Source organism: Oncorhynchus clarkii, chromosome 24 (genome assembly GCF_045791955.1).
Source record: "Oncorhynchus clarkii lewisi isolate Uvic-CL-2024 chromosome 24, UVic_Ocla_1.0, whole genome shotgun sequence".
Lineage (NCBI taxonomy): Eukaryota > Metazoa > Chordata > Actinopteri > Salmoniformes > Salmonidae > Oncorhynchus > Oncorhynchus clarkii.
In genome coordinates this window covers 44,606,824-44,626,823 of record NC_092170.1, presented here as the reverse complement: position 1 = coordinate 44,626,823, position 20,000 = coordinate 44,606,824, and the positions used below count along the sequence as shown (strand labels likewise).

The 20,000-nt window shown below is 43.3% G+C and overlaps 1 protein-coding gene across 2 annotated transcripts in view; it reads left to right on the top strand.

Annotated features, from left to right (window-relative positions):
* The first annotated feature begins 704 nt into the window (after window positions 1-704).
* The window catches only part of LOC139382385 (cell adhesion associated, oncogene regulated), a 131,237-nt gene continuing 111,941 nt past the window's right edge, over window positions 705-20,000 (top strand). Inside the window, exon 1 of one of the 2 annotated variants that reach the window (XM_071126393.1) lies at window positions 705-1,027. The gene's annotated coding sequence lies outside the window, so the exon portion shown is untranslated. The remainder of the gene's footprint in view (window positions 1,028-20,000) is intronic. The other variant, XM_071126394.1, reaches the window with a different exon arrangement.

The window sequence follows — 20,000 nt, the reverse complement described above, 5'->3', positions numbered from 1 at the left end:
TGGTATTTGTATTATTATTTTTATCATAATGATGTGGCCAGTGACAATTTCTTGACAGCTTCTTGAAAGTCCAGTATCGTGAAAACATGACTGCTGACATGCAACACATTTTCAGAAGGGACAAATGAAACAAAGACCTAAAGATAGTTTTTGTTGTTGTTGTGGTTTTTCCCTTAAAACGTGTGATTAATGAAAGGTATAGCCAATTCCTTTCGTAGTATTGTATACCTGTTGATTTTATGGAGGCTGTGGAGGAAGAAGAGATTTCGTTGTTTGATGGTAAAGGTTGTTGACGCACAGGTACCCCTCCTCTTTCTCCCCTCATGTTTCCCCTCTCCCTCTCTCTCTCTCTCTCTCTCTCTCTCTCTGTCTTTCTCTCTCTCTCTCTCTGTCTCTCTCTCTCTCTGTCTCTCTCTCTCTCTCTCTCTCGCTGTCTCTCTCTCTCTCTCTCTCTCTGTCTCTCTCTCTCTGTCTCTCTCTCTGTCTCTCTCTCTCTGTCTCTCTCTCTCTCTCTCTCTCTCTCTCTCTCTCTCTCTCTCTCTCTCTCTCTCTCTCTCAGTATTGAGCTGTTGGGCTGGAACATTCCTGGGTTCGCGATCAGGCTCTGCGAGCCGCTGCCATGATTTGCTGAGCAATTCGATCCTGGCATGAAGGATGTGTTGAAAAACACAGTGGTAGTGAGAGAGAGAGAGAGAGAGAGAGAGAGAGAGAGAGAGAGAGAGAGAGAGAGAGAGAGAGAGACGGCACTGAGAGCCAGAGTTCCTTTGCGGGACGCATTTCGTCGTAACTTCAGATAGTTAAAACTACACTACTCTGCGTGAGTTGAGACGTCGACAGTCGCACCTTAGCTCCGAAACACTCATCCACCGTAGAAAAGTTATTTACCGTTTCTTTTTCCTGTTCCCCATTCGTTCTGCACTTTGAGCCCGTGTCTAATGGAGGGCCCAGTACGGATTTGTCATCAGAAGAATGAGCTTTTCTGCTAGTTCGCCCGGCTGGTTGCAGGTTTTACCCTCCTGCAAGAGAGGTAAGAACAGGGAAAGGGAGAGAGGGGATCCGCTGCTTACGGGTTTTAGAGTTTCTTGGCTGGAGAGGGTTGCTTTGGGACGAAACGTTTTGTTCCGGCTTGTTCGTCTTGTTTAGTTTGTGGAATAAAAGTACAGTATACTGTATTCATTAGACACGTGGGAACATTTAAACATGGTTCAATTCTAATTTGTTAAAAACTAAACACGGTGGCACGAGGTTCCCTGCTCTTTCTCTGTAAAGGGAGAGCGGGGCGCCCCTGCACGAACAGAAAATATGAATTACGTATGAATACGTTTTCTCAAATATGAAAACATTCTGGGCTAGAGGCTACAGCTTCAAAGTAACAATGTTAGGCTGGCTACACTTGAACTGATGCGAAACGTATGTGAGCGAACGTTATAGTAATATACCTTCTATACACAACACTCGGTTATCATTCATGGCATTGGTAGCCTTGTATCTTATGCCCGTTTATAATAAAACATATTAGAAGTATTATTTGAATCTAGGACGCAGTAAAATTGATTGTAAATTGTTTCTCTGGTTGCTAATGAATTTCGCACATTTAGGTGAATGAAAACACTATTTTGCCAGTTATAACCTAAATCATAAGAAAAGGTTATGCAACTGCTTTGTAATTTCCAAGTTTCAAGGTAATTAACTGTAGCCTATCTGGAAAGAACACTCACTTTGTAGAATCAACATTTTTGTTCAAGAGTTTTGAGAAAATGTAGGCTACTGTAAGGACTGTTTCAATAATGTATAGAATATGTATTTTATACATTTAGTGGGAGGCGTTGGTCTTTTAAAAGTCATTAAAATATATATATTTTTGAACTTATAAGAACATGACTACACCAATAGATATGCCTTCAAATGAGTTCCTGAGCAAATAGTTGTAGCTTCTCAAGTGAAGGAAATAAACCCTGCAGGCCAGTTGAAAACAGATGGCCTCCAGGCGCCGTTTTGACTTTGAAAGATAAAAGGAATATATATATATATATATATATATATATATTTTTTGGGATGGAAATGTCAAATATGTCCCCTGGTTGACACTCTGCTGTCACAATCATAAAAGGTGAAAATGGATTGAGGCAACAAATCCCTCAGAAATGTTACATATCGATTTGTTCCAGATGCATACTATAATGTACTTATTTTGCTAGAGTACTGTACTGTATAACAACTGTTACCATTGTAGGCCTAGCCACAGAAAACAATGCGCCTGAAAGTTCATTTGAGAAGCACAGTTCCCGATTGTCACAGAGTTTTAGTAAGAGTACTACGATAGTAAGAGTACTAGGATAGTAAGAGTACTACTTTAGTAAGAGTACTACGATAGTAATAGTACTACGATAATAAGAGTACTACGATAGTAAGAGTACTACTTTAGTAAGAGTACTACGATAGTAAGAGTACTACGATAGTAAGAGTACTACTTTAGTAAGAGTACTACGATAGTAAGAGTACTACGATAGTAATAGTACTACTTTAGTAAGAGTACTACGATAGTAAGAGTACTACTTTAGTAAGAATACTACTTTAGTAAGAGTACTACGATAGTAAGAGTACTACTTTAGTAAGAGTACTACTTTAGTAAGAGTACTACGATAGTAAGAGTACTACTTTAGTAAGAGTACTACTTTAGTAAGAGTACTACGGTAGTAAGAGTACTACTTCATTTTTGGTGGTTTAAAGTTAAATCAATAGTTTTATGTCAGATTTAGGTTCATAATGCTTAAACTTTTCAATATAAATAAAATGTTGTTATATATTCTTACTAATGCAACCAAAGTAGATTGAAATTATTTATTGTAATATTACTAATTATATTAATATTAAAAAGTGTAGTAATAGTAGGAGAAGTAAGTAGATTTAGAATAATGAGTGGTCCTCATAGTACGAATAATTGTACTAGTACCTGTTAGTAACAAAATAAGTACTTTTTACAGTATTATAGCAACATAGTCTGTGTTCGTACATGGTGGCAGTGGTGCAACTTTGGTTTTAGAAGTGGGGTGGGGGACATTATATATATAAATATCTACAGTTGAAGTCAGAAGTTTATATACACTTTAGCCAAATACATTTAAACTCAGTTTTTCCACAATTCCTGAAATTCAATCCTAGTAAAAAGCCCTGTCTTAGGTCAGTTAGGATCACCACTTTATTTTAAGAATGTGAAATGTCTGAATAATAGTACAGAGAATGATTTATTTCAGCTTTTCTTTCTTTCTATAGGGTTGAGGTCAGGTCTTTGTGATGGCCACTCCAATACCTTGACTTTGTTGTCCTTAAGCCATTTTGCCACAACTTTGGAAGTATGCTTGGGGTCATTGTCCATTTGGAAGACTCATTTGCGACCAAGCTTTAACTTCCTGACTGATGTTTTGAGATGTTGCTTCAATATATCCACATAACTTTCCTACCTCATGATGCCATCTATTTTGTGAAGTGCACCAGTCCCTCCTGCAGCAAAGCACCCCCACAACATGATGCTGCCACGCCCGTGCTTCACGGTTGGGATGGTGTTCTTCGGGTTGCAAGCCTCCCCCTTTTTCCTCCAATCATAACGATGGTCATTATGGCCAAACAGTTCTAATTTTGTTTCATCAGACCAGAGGACATTTGTCCAAAAAGTACAATCTTTGTCCCCATGTGCAGTTGCAAACTGTCTGTCTGGCTTTTTGATGGCAGTTTTGGAGCAGTGGCTTCTTCCTTGCTGAGCGGCCTTTCAGGTTATGTTGATATAGGACTCGTTTTACTGTGGATATAGATACTGTACTTGTTTCCTCCAGCATCTTCACAAGGTCCTTTGCTGTTGTTCTGGGATTGATTTGCACTTTTCGCACCAAAGTAAGCTTTTCTCTAGGAGACAGAAAGCGTCTCCTTCCTGAGCGGTATGACGGCTGCGTGGTCCCATGGTGTTTATACTTGCGTACTATTATTTGTACAGATGAACGTGGTACCTTCAGGTGTTTGGAAATTGCTCCCAAGGATGAACCAGACTTGTGGAGGTCTACAGTTGTTTTTCTGAGGTCTTGGCTGATTTATTTTGATTTTCCCATGATGTCAAGAGGCACTGAGTTTGAAGGTAGGCCTTGAAATACATCCACAGGTACACCTCCAATTGACTCAAATTATGTCAATTAGCCTATCAGAAGCTTCATTTTCTGGAATTTCCCAAACTGTTTAAAGAAACAGTCAACTTAGTGTATGTAAACTTCTGACCCACTGGAATTATGATACAGTGAAATTATAAGTGAAATAAACTGTCTGTAAACAATTGCTGGAAAAAATTACTTGTGTCATGCACAAAGTAGATGTCCTAACCGACTTGCCAAAATTTGAGTTGTTGAAAAACGAGTTTTAATGATTCCAACCTAAGTTTATGTAAACTTCCGACTTGAACTGTATCTATATATAGTTTTGTAATTCTTTTGTATTTGTTTTATCCGGTCGGAATAACACTCCAAACAGCCTACCAGCTCCGGAGCGTCTGCATGGTCCTAAAGCACACCGTCGCCCTGTTTTGTATCTCATTTCAGTGATAAAACTGTGGTGGACAAAAATGCAATTTCAGCATGTGGGGTTGACAGTGAATGTTGCGCCCCTGCATGGTCGTGCGTTGATTAGAGAGGGACGTGGTGTAAAACCGGGATCAGCTGTACTGTTGTCTGTTGTCGTCAGACAGACAGACAGACAGACAGACAGACAGACAGACAGACAGACAGACAGACAGACAGACAGACTATCATTGGTGAGATAGAAGTGTGCTGAACAGACTATCTATCGCTGGTGAGAAAAATAATACACCAATGAAAGACCAGTAAGCAGGTTTCCATCCAACCTTTTTACGTGAGTAAAGAACATGTTGGATAAACAAACGCCTGACGGAAAAAAAGCAAATTTGTTATTAAACTTCCATCTTTATTTTTACATTTTTTGTAATTTTTTAACCTGATTTTTTCGTGACATCCAATTGGTAGTTACAGTCTTGTCCCATTGCTGAAACTCCATTAAGGACTGGGGAGAGGAGAAGGTCGAGAACCGTGCGTCCTCCAAAACAGGACCCTGCCAAGCCGCACTACTTCTTGATACACTGCCCGATAAATCCGGAACACACATCTGGTGGGAAAATGCGCATATTGTTTTTAAGCAGATTTTTGAATATTCACATGAAAATCTGTTGCCAATTGAATGGAAACCTAGCTAGTAATATGTATCTAATTGTGATGAATATTTGCAGGTGCAAAACTTGCTATCCTAAACATTTAATACATTAATTAACTCATGCAAGTATTACACACTACAGATGTAGCATCTTCATTTGAGCCAGTTTGCTACAGCGGGAAAATAATCCTGCAGGAACAGGAAATGTGAATTATTATGTGGATTATAATTCATGTACATTTTTATAAGGGTTGATACATTTTTTTTTTTTTTAAATCAAGTCTGAAATTTCAAAGTGGAAATTACAAACTTTAGAAGTCTTTTAAAAACCTCAAATATACTAGACGTTTTACAGGAAAATTATCCTGCAAATGAAGATCCCTACATCAGTACGTATTAGCTGCAGAAACAGATATTGGAGAAGAGAAGACATTTATCTAGATGCTAAGCATAGTCGGAGCAGCCAGCCAGGCAGGAATGTCCCTCTCTTCAGATCCTCTGTCTAGCGTCTCCATGTTGCTTTGGGGCTGGAGACACACAGGCACTACTCCGTCATCTGTTGACAACAACACAATAGAAATGAATACAGAGCTGTGATATTTTGTAGGCTAAGTTAAATATGCATTATGCAGAAATCACTCCGCCATTTCCTGGTTGTTAAATTATAATAGTTTGTCTAATTTCAGTTTTCGTGACAAAACAAACACGTATAGTGTAAAGAATCATTGTACCATTTAAACCACTGTGAAATATATTTTCCAATGACCAAAAATATTGTATTTTCAGCTGTTTGAAGCTGGTGTACAAAACCCAAAGTAAAAAGACGCATATAGAACAGATCTACCACTTCTTAGACTGGCTTTCAACGAGAATGACAGATCTATAACTCATATTTCTACGCAGATTTTGTCAGGTCACCCAAACAGTGACACATTGCAGCTTTAAGGTTTTTATTTTGGGGTCATTTTCATGTAGTAAAAGGACCCATGAGAAGTTCACAGGACTATGTCAAGTTGGGAATCAAATGAAAGGTAGGCATTTATAAACATTAAATAAATAATAAGGCATATATACATTTTTCAACCATTTTCCACTAAAAACTAGGAATAAGAAAAAGGCTTTGATTTCTGATCAAACAAATATATCAAAACACAGAAATGTTGAAGTAACGAAACCAACTGATCTCAACACTTCAATTTCCTTGTTTTAGATGTTTTATTTTTTATTCTGCCTTCTGTAACTTTAATAAGAAACATCGTCTTGTAATTCTGTTACCAAGACCCCACATATCTTTAAGATATTGTGTAATTTCTATCCCTCGCGAGGAGGGAGGCTAATGACAGTAATGTCTGTCCCTCGCGAGGAGGGAGGATAATGACAGTAATGTCTGTCCCTCGCGAGGAGGGAGGATAATGACAGTAATGTCTGTCCCTCGCGAGGAGGGAGGCTAATGACAGTAATGTCTGTCCCTCGCGAGGAGGGAGGATAATGACAGTAATGTCTGTCCCTCGCGAGGAGGGAGGATAATGACAGTAATGTCTGTCCCTCGCGAGGAGGGAGGATAATGACAGTAATGTCTGTCCCTCGCGAGGAGGGAGGATAATGACAGTAATGTCTGTCCCTCGTGAGGAGGGAGGATAATGACAGTAATGTCTGTCCCTCGCGAGGAGGGAGGATAATGACAGTAATGTCTGTCCCTCGCGAGGAGGGAGGATAATGACAGTAATGTCTGTCCCTCGCGAGGAGGGAGGATAATGACAGTAATGTCTGTCCCTCGCGAGGAGGGAGGATAATGACAGTAATGTCTGTCCCTCGCGAGGAGGGAGGATAATGACAGTAATGTCTGTCCCTCGCGAGGAGGGAGGATAATGACAGTAATGTCTGTCCCTCGCGAGGAGGGAGGATAATGACAGTAATGTCTGTCCCTCGCGAGGAGGGAGGATAATGACAGTAATGTCTGTCCCTCGCGAGGAGGGAGGATAATGACAGTAATGTCTGTCCCTCGCGAGGAGGGAGGATAATGACAGTAATGTCTGTCCCTCGCGAGGAGGGAGGATAATGACAGTAATGTCTGTCCCTCGCGAGGAGGGAGGATAATGACAGTAATGTCTGTCCCTCGCGAGGAGGGAGGATAATGACAGTAATGTCTGTCCCTCGCGAGGAGGGAGGATAATGACAGTAATGTCTGTCCCTCGCGAGGAGGGAGGATAATGACAGTAATGTCTGTCCCTCGCGAGGAGGGAGGATAATGACAGTAATGTCTGTCCCTCGCGAGGAGGGAGGATAATGACAGTAATGTCTGTCCCTCGCGAGGAGGGAGGATAATGACAGTAATGTCTGTCCCTCGCGAGGAGGGAGGATAATGACAGTAATGTCTGTCCCTCGCGAGGAGGGAGGATAATGACAGTAATGTCTGTCCCTCGCGAGGAGGGAGGATAAGGAGGGAGGCTGACAGTAATGTCTGTCCCTTGTGAGGAGGGAGGATAATGACAGTAATGTCTGTCCCTCGCGAGGAGGGCGGATAATGTCAGTAATGTCTGTCCCTCGCAAGGAGGGAGGCTAATGACAGTAATGTCTGTCCCTCGTGAGGAGGGAGGATAATGACAGTAATGTCTGTCCCTCGCGAGGAGGGAGGATAATGACAGTAATGTCTGTCCCTCGCGAGGAGGGAGGCTAATGACAGTAATGTCTGTCCCTCGCGAGGAGGGAGGATAATGACAGTAATGTCTGTCCCTCGTGAGGAGGGAGGATAATGTCAGTAATGTCTGTCCCTCGCGAGGAGGGAGGATAATGACAGTAATGTCTGTCCCTCGCGAGGAGGGAGGCTAATGACAGTAATGTCTGTCCCTCGCGAGGAGGGAGGATAATGACAGTAATGTCTGTCCCTCGCGAGGAGGGAGGATAATGACAGTAATGTCTGTCCCTCGCGAGGAGGGAGGATAATGACAGTAATGTCTGTCCCTCGCGAGGAGGGAGGATAATGACAGTAATGTCTGTCCCTCGCGAGGAGGGAGGATAATGACAGTAATGTCTGTCCCTCGCGAGGAGGGAGGATAATGACAGTAATGTCTGTCCCTCGCGAGGAGGGAGGATAATGACAGTAATGTCTGTCCCTCGCGAGGAGGGAGGATAATGACAGTAATGTCTGTCCCTCGCGAGGAGGGAGGATAATGACAGTAATGTCTGTCCCTCGCGAGGAGGGAGGATAATGACAGTAATGTCTGTCCCTCGCGAGATGGGAGGATAATGACAGTAATGTCTGTCCCTCGCGAGGAGGGAGGATAATGACAGTAATGTCTGTCCCTCGCGAGGAGGGAGGATAATGACAGTAATGTCTGTCCCTTGTGAGGAGGGAGGATAATGACAGTAATGTCTGTCCCTCGCGAGGAGGGAGGATAATGACAGTAATGTCTGTCCCTCGCGAGGAGGGAGGATAATGACAGTAATGTCTGTCCCTCGTGAGGAGGGAGGATAATGACAGTAATGTCTGTCCCTCGCGAGGAGGGAGGATAATGACAGTAATGTCTGTCCCTCGCGAGGAGGGAGGATAATGACAGTAATGTCTGTCCCTCGCGAGGAGGGAGGATAATGACAGTAATGTCTGTCCCTCGCGAGGAGGGAGGATAATGACAGTAATGTCTGTCCCTCGCGAGGAGGGAGGATAATGACAGTAATGTCTGTCCCTCGCGAGGAGGGAGGATAATGACAGTAATGTCTGTCCCTCGCGAGGAGGGAGGATAATGACAGTAATGTCTGTCCCTCGCGAGGAGGGAGGATAATGACAGTAATGTCTGTCCCTCGCGAGGAGGGAGGATAATGACAGTAATGTCTGTCCCTCGCGAGGAGGGAGGATAATGACAGTAATGTCTGTCCCTCGCGAGGAGGGAGGATAATGACAGTAATGTCTGTCCCTCGCGAGGAGGGAGGATAATGACAGTAATGTCTGTCCCTCGCGAGGAGGGAGGATAATGACAGTAATGTCTGTCCCTCGCGAGGAGGGAGGATAATGACAGTAATGTCTGTCCCTCGCGAGGAGGGAGGATAATGACAGTAATGTCTGTCCCTCGCGAGGAGGGAGGATAATGACAGTAATGTCTGTCCCTCGCGAGGAGGGAGGATAATGACAGTAATGTCTGTCCCTCGCGAGGAGGGAGGATAATGACAGTAATGTCTGTCCCTCGCGAGGAGGGAGGATAATGACAGTAATGTCTGTCCCTCGCGAGGAGGGAGGATAATGACAGTAATGTCTGTCCCTCGCGAGGAGGGAGGATAATGACAGTAATGTCTGTCCCTCGCGAGGAGGGAGGATAATGACAGTAATGTCTGTCCCTCGCGAGGAGGGAGGATAATGACAGTAATGTCTGTCCCTCGCGAGGAGGGAGGATAATGACAGTAATGTCTGTCCCTCGCGAGGAGGGAGGATAATGACAGTAATGTCTGTCCCTCGCGAGGAGGGAGGATAATGACAGTAATGTCTGTCCCTCGCGAGGAGGGAGGATAATGACAGTAATGTCTGTCCCTCGCGAGGAGGGAGGATAATGACAGTAATGTCTGTCCCTTGTGAGGAGGGAGGATAATGACAGTAATGTCTGTCCCTCGCGAGGAGGGCGGATAATGTCAGTAATGTCTGTCCCTCGCAAGGAGGGAGGCTAATGACAGTAATGTCTGTCCCTCGTGAGGAGGGAGGATAATGACAGTAATGTCTGTCCCTCGCGAGGAGGGAGGATAATGACAGTAATGTCTGTCCCTCGCGAGGAGGGAGGCTAATGACAGTAATGTCTGTCCCTCGCGAGGAGGGAGGATAATGACAGTAATGTCTGTCCCTCGTGAGGAGGGAGGATAATGTCAGTAATGTCTGTCCCTCGCGAGGAGGGAGGCTAATGACAGTAATGTCTGTCCCTCGCGAGGAGGGAGGCTAATGACAGTAATGTCTGTCCCTCGCGAGGAGGGAGGATAATGACAGTAATGTCTGTCCCTCGCGAGGAGGGAGGATAATGACAGTAATGTCTGTCCCTCGCGAGGAGGGAGGATAATGACAGTAATGTCTGTCCCTCGCGAGGAGGGAGGATAATGACAGTAATGTCTGTCCCTCGCGAGGAGGGAGGATAATGACAGTAATGTCTGTCCCTCGCGAGGAGGGAGGATAATGACAGTAATGTCTGTCCCTCGCGAGGAGGGAGGATAATGACAGTAATGTCTGTCCCTCGCGAGGAGGGAGGATAATGACAGTAATGTCTGTCCCTCGCGAGGAGGGAGGATAATGACAGTAATGTCTGTCCCTCGCGAGGAGGGAGGATAATGACAGTAATGTCTGTCCCTCGCGAGATGGGAGGATAATGACAGTAATGTCTGTCCCTCGCGAGGAGGGAGGATAATGACAGTAATGTCTGTCCCTCGCGAGGAGGGAGGATAATGACAGTAATGTCTGTCCCTTGTGAGGAGGGAGGATAATGACAGTAATGTCTGTCCCTCGCGAGGAGGGAGGATAATGACAGTAATGTCTGTCCCTCGCGAGGAGGGAGGATAATGACAGTAATGTCTGTCCCTCGTGAGGAGGGAGGATAATGACAGTAATGTCTGTCCCTCGCGAGGAGGGAGGATAATGACAGTAATGTCTGTCCCTCGCGAGGAGGGAGGATAATGACAGTAATGTCTGTCCCTCGCGAGGAGGGAGGATAATGACAGTAATGTCTGTCCCTCGCGAGGAGGGAGGATAATGACAGTAATGTCTGTCCCTCGCGAGGAGGGAGGATAATGACAGTAATGTCTGTCCCTCGCGAGGAGGGAGGATAATGACAGTAATGTCTGTCCCTCGCGAGATGGGAGGATAATGACAGTAATGTCTGTCCCTCGCGAGGAGGGAGGATAATGACAGTAATGTCTGTCCCTCGCGAGGAGGGAGGATAATGACAGTAATGTCTGTCCCTTGTGAGGAGGGAGGATAATGACAGTAATGTCTGTCCCTCGCGAGGAGGGAGGATAATGACAGTAATGTCTGTCCCTCGCGAGGAGGGAGGATAATGACAGTAATGTCTGTCCCTCGTGAGGAGGGAGGATAATGACAGTAATGTCTGTCCCTCGCGAGGAGGGAGGATAATGACAGTAATGTCTGTCCCTTATGAGGAGGGAGGATAATGACAGTAATGTCTGTCCCTCGCGAGGAGGGAGGATAATGACAGTAATGTCTGTCCCTCGCGAGGAGGGTGGATAATGACAGTAATGTCTGTCCCTCGCAAGGAGGGAGGCTAATGACAGTAATGTCTGTCCCTCGTGAGGAGGGAGGATAATGACAGTAATGTCTGTCCCTCGCGAGGAGGGAGGATAATGACAGTAATGTCTGTCCCTCGTGAGGAGGGAGGATAATGACAGTAATGTCTGTCCCTCGCGAGGAGGGAGGATAATGACAGTAATGTCTGTCCCTCGTGAGGAGGGAGGATAATGACAGTAATGTCTGTCCCTCGTGAGGAGGGAGGATAATGACAGTAATGTCTGTCCCTCGCGAGGAGGGAGGATAATGACAGTAATGTCTGTCCCTCGCCAGGAGGGAGGCTAATGACAGTTCACAGAAGTAACAAGGAAGACCTTTTAATTAGTTAATAAGAGTATTTTTTACTGATTTTGTTTTGTTTATGAATTATTAAGTGATTACAACTCGAAATTACGTTACCAATTTGGTAATGGAATTTCTGCATAACACTACAGAACAGCACAGTAGAGTACAGTCAAGGAACAACCTCCAGGAACAGGGTTGGCGAGCCCTGCCTTAGGACATCAACAGCCAGCCAAGGGTTTTGTGAACTTGCTAAATACAGCATTGCTATATCCTACATCTGTTGATTACCGATGCACAGTTCTGACTGTCTGCCTGGGAGCTGACATGCCTATCTATGCCCTTCCCATCTCTCTCTCTCCCTCTCTAGCTTGCTTTCTTTGCTGTGGAAGATGCAAGAGTTTGTGTTCTCGAAGTAGGCTACTGCAACTAGTTTCCTCCGTTGCAAAAATACAGAATTTTAGGAGTCAAAGGGTCGATTCCGTAAGCTTGACACCAAGACATGGGAGTCGAAACTGGGAGTCGAAACAAACTGGGAGTCGAAACTGGAGTGGGAGTCGAGGAATGGATTATTTTGGAGTCGACTCCCCACTACTATATATTGTACCTTATTGTACTGTATTGTACTGTATTGTACTGTATTGTACTGTATTGTACTAAACTCTACTGAACTCTACTGTACTATACTGAGCTCTGCTCTGCTATTCTGTGCTGTACTGTACTGAGTACTACTGTGCTGAGTACTACTTAACTGAGTACTACTGTGCTGAGTACTACTGTACTGAGTACTACTGTACTGAGTACTACTGTGCTGTACTGAGTACTACTGTGCTGTACTGAGTACTACTGTACTGTACTGAGTACTACTGTGCTGTACTGAGTACTACTGTACTGTACTGAGTACTACTGTACTGAGTACTACTGTGCTGAGTACTACTGTACTGAGTACTACTGTACTGAGTACTACTGTGCTGTACTGAGTACTACTGTACTGTACTGAGTACTACTGTGCTGTACTGAGTACTACTGTACTGTACTGAGTACTACTGTACTGAGTACTACTGTACTGAGTACTACTGTACTGTACTGAGTACTACTGTACTGTACTGAGTACTACTGTACTGAGTACTACTGTACTGTACTGAGTACTACTGTACTGAGTACTACTGTACTGTACTGAGTACTACTGTACTGTACTGAGTACTACTGTACTGTACTGAGTACTACTGTACTGAGTACTACTGTACTGTACTGAGTACTACTGTACTGAGTACTACTGTACTGTACTGAGTACTACTGTACTGTACTGAGTACTACTGTACTGTACTGAGTACTACTGTACTGAGTACTACTGTGCTGTACTGAGTACTACTGTACTGAGTACTACTGTACTGTACTGAGTACTACTGTACTGTACTGAGTACTACTGTACTGAGTACTACTGTACTGAGTACTACTGTGCATTACTTTGAGGTCCAAACGTTTTGAAACATAAATCTTCTTCCATTCGCAAGAGGTTGAATGTATCTCAGCGGAAAAAGCATTGCAGCGAACGAGACAACGCCCCCTCTGTCTCAGTAGGTGTAGCGTCTCTACAGTATCTGATGTTCTCTGGTCAGAAAGACGTTGTTGTTGCCGCCCGTTGAATTCAAGGGAAGCCAGCCTGCATTTGGGCTCCCTTGAAAAAAAACCCCAAAAGATTAAATAATTGCCAATCAGCTTTGGGCTAAACTGAGTGAGCTCAACTGTGAATGGTAACTAGGCTAAATCATTATTCAAATGATGAAAATATGACTAAGACTCAATGATATTTTAGTCAAACTGGCTAAGACGCTGCTGTGTCGTACCGATCAGGGACCCGGGATGAAATTCCGTTACCGGGTGTCAATCCACATTCCTTGATGTAGTTCAATATGTCACGTTGTCGTATCATAGATGACACACATCTTCTTTCTGAAGACATCATTGAATTTTCATTTGGAGCAGATATTCATTTTAACATTAATCATTTTTATAATTATAATTTGTTAAAATGGAATTTACCGAAATTCTGTTACCAAATTTTTTGCATCTGGACAGTAAATGCAATGTAAAATAATTTTGTAAAATGTTCAGTGTAAACTGTTACAATGAAGTATAGAGTTGATTTGATATGGTTTGTTAAACTTTGAAATCAATGGTTTTTGTTTTGGCATACATTTGAAGTGAAACATCTGTTACAGTGGAATTACCCCTTTCAGTCTATTCTCCTTGTTTCCTTTCTCTGTCGTACATCAATATAACCTGGCCCGTCCGCGGTATAGAAAACAGTTTATATTTGTTGTCTTTATGTCTAAAATAGAGTTTCACAGTAACTATATTTCCTTTAGTCCTAGATTATTGTCTACTATATTTAATTTAGTCCTAGATTATTGTCTACTATATTTCATTTAGTCCTAGATTATTGTCTACCATATTTCATTTAGTCCTAGATTATTGTCTACTATATTTAATTTAGTCCTAGATTATTGTCTACTATATTTCATTTAGTCCTAGATTATTGTCTACCATATTTCATTTAGTCCTAGATTATTGTCTACTATATTTCATTTAGTCCTAGATTATTGTCTACCATATTTCATTTAGTCCTAGATTATTGTCTACTATATTTCATTTAGTCCTAGATTATTGTCTACTATATTTCATTTAGTCCTAGATTATTGTCTACTATATTTCATTTAGTCCTAGATTATTGTCTACTATATTTCATTTAGTCCTAGATTATTGTCTACCATATTTCATTTAGTCCTAGATTATTGTCTACTATATTTCATTTAGTCCTAGATTATTGTCTACCATATTTCATTTAGTCCTAGATTATTGTCTACCATATTTCATTTAGTCCTAGATTATTGTCTAATGTTATTATTATTCAGAATGTCTGAGGAACTAACTAACTAAGATGCTTTGCTGTTGTTATTTTATTACCTGTTAGTTTCCATGTAATGTTCCCCCCCCCCCCCCCCCTCCCCATATCACGGTTGTTTCACAGCTCCTAACGTTACATAGGGGCCACTTACAACCAGGAACACTTCTTAGTGGGGGCCAACAAAAAGGTTTGAATGTGTCTCAGGAGGCACGGAGCCAGTGAGAGCACACATGAGCGCTTCCAAATAAAACTCTTTAAAGTTCAAACGGTCTCTCCGGCCATTGTTTCCTCTACAGGGGGACAAGAAGACACTTCCGTTGACTTCCAAAGCTATTCTCTCTGCTCTCCGTTATTAGAAGAGCTCAGATCAGAGACCTGAAGTCTTTGTGTTGCTACCGACCCGGCCGTCCCCCTGCTCGCCTACTGCTGTGCTAGCCAGATAACCTTTTAACATGTAGATTATGGACGCACAGGGTATTTGGGGATTTCTGTATATTTGACCGATGTTGTGTATGTATTGTGAGTGTGATTTCATGCTCTGTAGTGAGATATAATGTTGTGTATTGTGAGATAATGTTCTATATTGTGATATAATGTTGTATATTGTGATATAATGTTGTATATTGTGAGAAAATGTTCTGTATTGTGACATAATGTTCTGTATTGTGATATAATGTTCTGTATTGTGATATAATGTTGTATATTGTGAGATAATGTTCTGTATTGTGACATAATGTTCTGTATTGTGATATAATGTTGTATATTGTGAGATAATGCTCTGTATTGTGACATAATGTTCTGTATTGTGATATAATGTTGTATATTGTGAGATAATGTTCTGTATTGTGACATAATGTTCTGTATTGTGACATAATGTTCTGTATTGTGACATAATGTTCTGTATTGTGACATAATGTTCTGTATTGTGACATAATGTTCTGTATTGTGATATAATGTTCTGTATTGTGATATAATGTTCTGTATTGTGACATAATGTTCTGTATTGTGACATAATGTTCTGTATTGTGATATAATGTTGTATATTGTGAGATAATGCTCTGTATTGTGACATAATGTTCTGTATTGTGATATAATGTTGTATATTGTGACATAATGTTCTGTATTGTGACATAATGTTCTGTATTGTGATATAATGTTCTGTATTGTGATATAATGTTCTGTATTGTGACATAATGTTCTGTATTGTGACATAATGTTCTGTATTGTGACATAATGTTCTGTATTGTGACATAATGTTCTGTATTGTGACATAATGTTCTGTATTGTGACATAATGTTCTGTATTGTGATATAAGTGATCAAGTTTCCTGAGAAACCGTTGTGTTATTTTTAAAGGCGTGTTTTTCTGTTTGGGTGATTAGTAGAAAAAATGAAATAAATCATTAGTGGTACTTATCATACAGACGGAGGTAAACACGGCCGTGCCGTTATAGTAGAATAATGTTTGGCCGATTAGGGCTGGGGATAATGACAAACACATGAGAGAGGTATGTTAAGTGGTCTATTTGAATGTAAGCAGCACGTGTAATGATTCAAACCCCTTCTCCGCTAATGGCTCTGTTGGTCATTCTGACTCCACTGTCGTAATCACAATCAGACACAGCAACCTGATTGGATCACTAGTGGACGTCTGGACTGTGGCTGAATGATCTGATTGATTAGTGTTTTAACAAGTGAGGTTGATGCATAATGACAGAGGTTATTTCTGATGATTCACTCTGATGATTAAAGCAGGAGCGAGAGAGAGAGAGAGAGAGAGAGAGAGAGAGAGAGAGAGAGAGAGAGAGAGAGAGAGACAGAGAGAGACAGAGAGTGAGAGAGAGACAGAGAGAGAGACAGAGAGAGAGAGAGAGAGAGAGAGAGAGAGAGAGAGAGAGAGAGAGAGAGAGAGAGAGAGAGAGAGAGAGAGACAGATAGAGAGAGAGAGAGAGAGAGAGAGAGAGAGAGAGATGTAGTGGATGGCTCCTTTGTCCTGGGTGTCTCCCAGGGGTTGGGGTTTAGGGGTAGGGAGGGTTTGGTTGAGGTCAGGTTAGAATAGAACAGAGGAACCTGTCAGAACATCAGAATAATGAAGAGTGTAGAAAAGGATTCAGAGGGGAACACTGAGGAGGAATCATTACCTCTATGTGAGTGTGTTTCAACAACCAGAGAGACATAATTAAACATAATATGTTTGAAATGCCTCTATTCTTTTGGAACTTTTGTGAATGTAATGTTTACTGTCTTTATTGTTTATTTCACTTTTGTTTATTATCTATTTCACTTGTTTGGTCAATGTAAACATATATTTCCCATGCCAATAAAACCCCTAGAATTGAGAGAGAGAGAGAGAGAGAGAGAGAGAGAGAGACACAGAGAGAGATGATATGTTCTTTTGGGGAGGTGAGAGGGTGAGAGAGAGAGGGAGAGACAGCGAGAGGGAGAGAGAGAGAGAGAGAGAGGGAGAGAGAGAGAGAGAGAGAGAGAGAGAGAGAGAGAGAGAGGGAGAGAGCGAGCGAGAGGGAGAGAGAGAGAGAGAGAGAGAGACATAGAGAGAGAGACAGAGAGAGAGAGAGGGAGAGGATGTGGTGTGGTGGGGGAGAGAAAGAGAGAGAGGATGTGTTCTTTTGGGGAGGTGAGAGGGTGAGAGAGAGAGGGGGGGGGGGGAGTTGTGTCATGGTGGAATTGAATGGCTGTGTGAAAGAGGGAAAGTGGTTTCTCTGTTATTTTGGGAGTCCTCCTCTCAGCCAACCCTGGTTCCTGGGGTTCCTCTCTCTCTGCCTGCAGCCCAGATGTTAGCCAGGCAACCAAGGCAAAGTCAGCAACAGCTAGTCAGAGGTAGCTAGCTAACCTCACTGGTCTCTGGTCTAGCCCTGTTGAAGGGGATGACAGTAGTGTCTCTAGCCCTGTTGGAGGGGATGACAGTAGTGTCTCTGGCCCTGTTGGAGGGGGTGACAGTAGTGTCTCTAGCCCTGTTGGAGGGGATGACAGTAGTGTCTCTGGCCCTGTTGGAGGGGGTGACAGTAGTGTCTCTGGCCCTGTTGGAGGGGATGACAGTAGTGTCTCTGGCCCTGTTGGAGGGGATGACAGTAGTGTCTCTAGCCCTGTTGGAGGGGATGACAGTAGTGTCTCTGGCCCTGTTGGAGGGGGTGACAGTAGTGTCTCTAGCCCTGTTGGAGGGGGTGACAGTAGTGTCTCTAGCCCTGTTGGAGGGGGTGACAGTAGTGTCTCTGGCCCTGTTGGAGGGGATGACAGTAGTGTCTCTGGCCCTGTTGGAGGGGGTGACAGTAGTGTCTCTGGCCCTGTTGGGGGGGGTGACAGTAGTGTCTCTAGTCCTGTTGTAGTGGAGCTGAGTTGTGTCTCTAGTCCTGTTGTAGTGGAGCTGAGTAGTGTCTCTAGTCCTGTTGTAGTGGAGCTGAGTAGTGTCTCTAGTCCTGTTGTAGTGGAGCTGAGTAGTGTCTCTAGTCCTGTTGTAGTGGAGCTGAGTAGTGTCTCTAGTCCTGTTGTAGTGGAGCTGAGTAGTGTCTCTAGTCCTGTTGTAGTGGAGCTGAGTAGTGTCTCTAGTCCTGTTGTAGTGGAGCTGAGTAGTGTCTCTAGTCCTGTTGTAGTGGAGCTGAGTAGTGTCTCTAGTCCTGTTGTAGTGGAGCTGAGTAGTGTCTCTAGTCCTGTTGTAGTGGAGCTGAGTAGTGTCTCTAGCCCTGTCGGAGTGGATGAAAGTGGTGTCTCTGGGGATAAATAGCTCTGTGGTTGTGTTGTTTATTTGAGTTCTGCTCTGGTCTTCAGTATTGTTGCAGTAACCGATCAGCTGTTGGACCAGACTCTCTCCAAACACTGAGTCAGAAAAATAGGAAACGGACTTCCTGAATTTTGAATATTCATCGCTCATTCAGATGTTTTTAGGGAACTGCAGTCAATTTAAGACCCTGGTGAGGACGACGGACGTTGCAGATGAGCGTCCCTGAGACGGTTTCTGACCGTTTTTGAACAGGTTCATCAGCTATCTGAGTGGCTGGTCTCAGACGATCCCACAGGTTCATCAGCTATCTGAGTGGCTGGTCTCAGACGATCCCACAGGTTCATCAGCTATCTGAGTGGCTGGTCTCAGACGATCCCACAGGTTCATCAGCTATCTGAGTGGCTGGTCTCAGACGATCCCACAGGTTCATCAGCTATCTGAGTGGCTGGTCTCAGACTATCCCACAGGTTCATCAGCTATCTGAGTGGCTGTTCTCAGACGATCCCACAGGTGAAGAAGCCAGATGTGGAGTTCCTGGGCTGGCGCGGTTACACGTGGTCTGCGGCTGTGAGCCCAGATGGACGTACTGACAAATGATCTAAAACAAAGTTGGAGGCGGCTTATGGTAGAGAAATTAACATTCAATTATCTGGCAACCGCTATTTTGGTCTTACTGAGATTTACTGTGAGGGCCCAGGTCTGACAGAATCTGTGCATAAGATCTAGGTGCTGCTGTAGGCCCTCCTTGGTTGGTGACAGAAGCTCCAGATCATCAGCAAACAGCAGACATTTGACTTCAGATTCTAGCAGGGTGAGGCCGGGTGCTGCAGACTTTTCTAGTGCCCGCGCCAATTCGTTGATATATATGTTGAAGAGGGTGGGGCTTAAGCTGGCATGCTGATGGGGCCTGCTGATGTGTCGAGCGAGCCACTCTTAAGTGTTCTTATTGTATAACATTTTTAAATCAACTTTTTTGGGACAAAACACAACTATCTTGTGATCACAGATGAAGAGAGGATGTCCTCAGCTTTCTGTAGGGCTACTTTTTATTTCTCAATTCTACATTTTGAGCTCAATAGGAATTATTTTATTATTAAAACAAGATATTTGATATGGCTTTGAGTTACAGAGTGTGAAATGCATAGGCCTCAATGGGCGGTAGGCTACAACTGGGACATTAATTGTTAATTCAATTCTACATTTTGAGCTCAATAGGAATTATTTTGGGACATTAAATGTCCTGTTAGATTAATACATAGCTACAAGCAGTGGGTATTATCTTTAGTTAGTGTTGTGGGGGTGGTTTGCTGCAGGAGGGACTGGTGCACTTCAATCCCATAGAAAAGGTGTTGGCAGAACTGAAAAATGCGTGTGTGAGCAAGGAGGCCTACAAACCTGACTCAGTTACACCAGCTCTGTCAGGAGGAATGGGCCAAAATTCACCCAACTTATTGTGTGAAGCTTGTGGAAGGCTACCCGAAACGTTTGACCCAAGTTAAACAATTTAAAAGGCAATGCTACCAAATACTAATTGAGTGTATGTAAACTTCTGACCCCCTAGGAATGTGATGAAAGAAATAAAAGCTGAAATAAATAATTCTC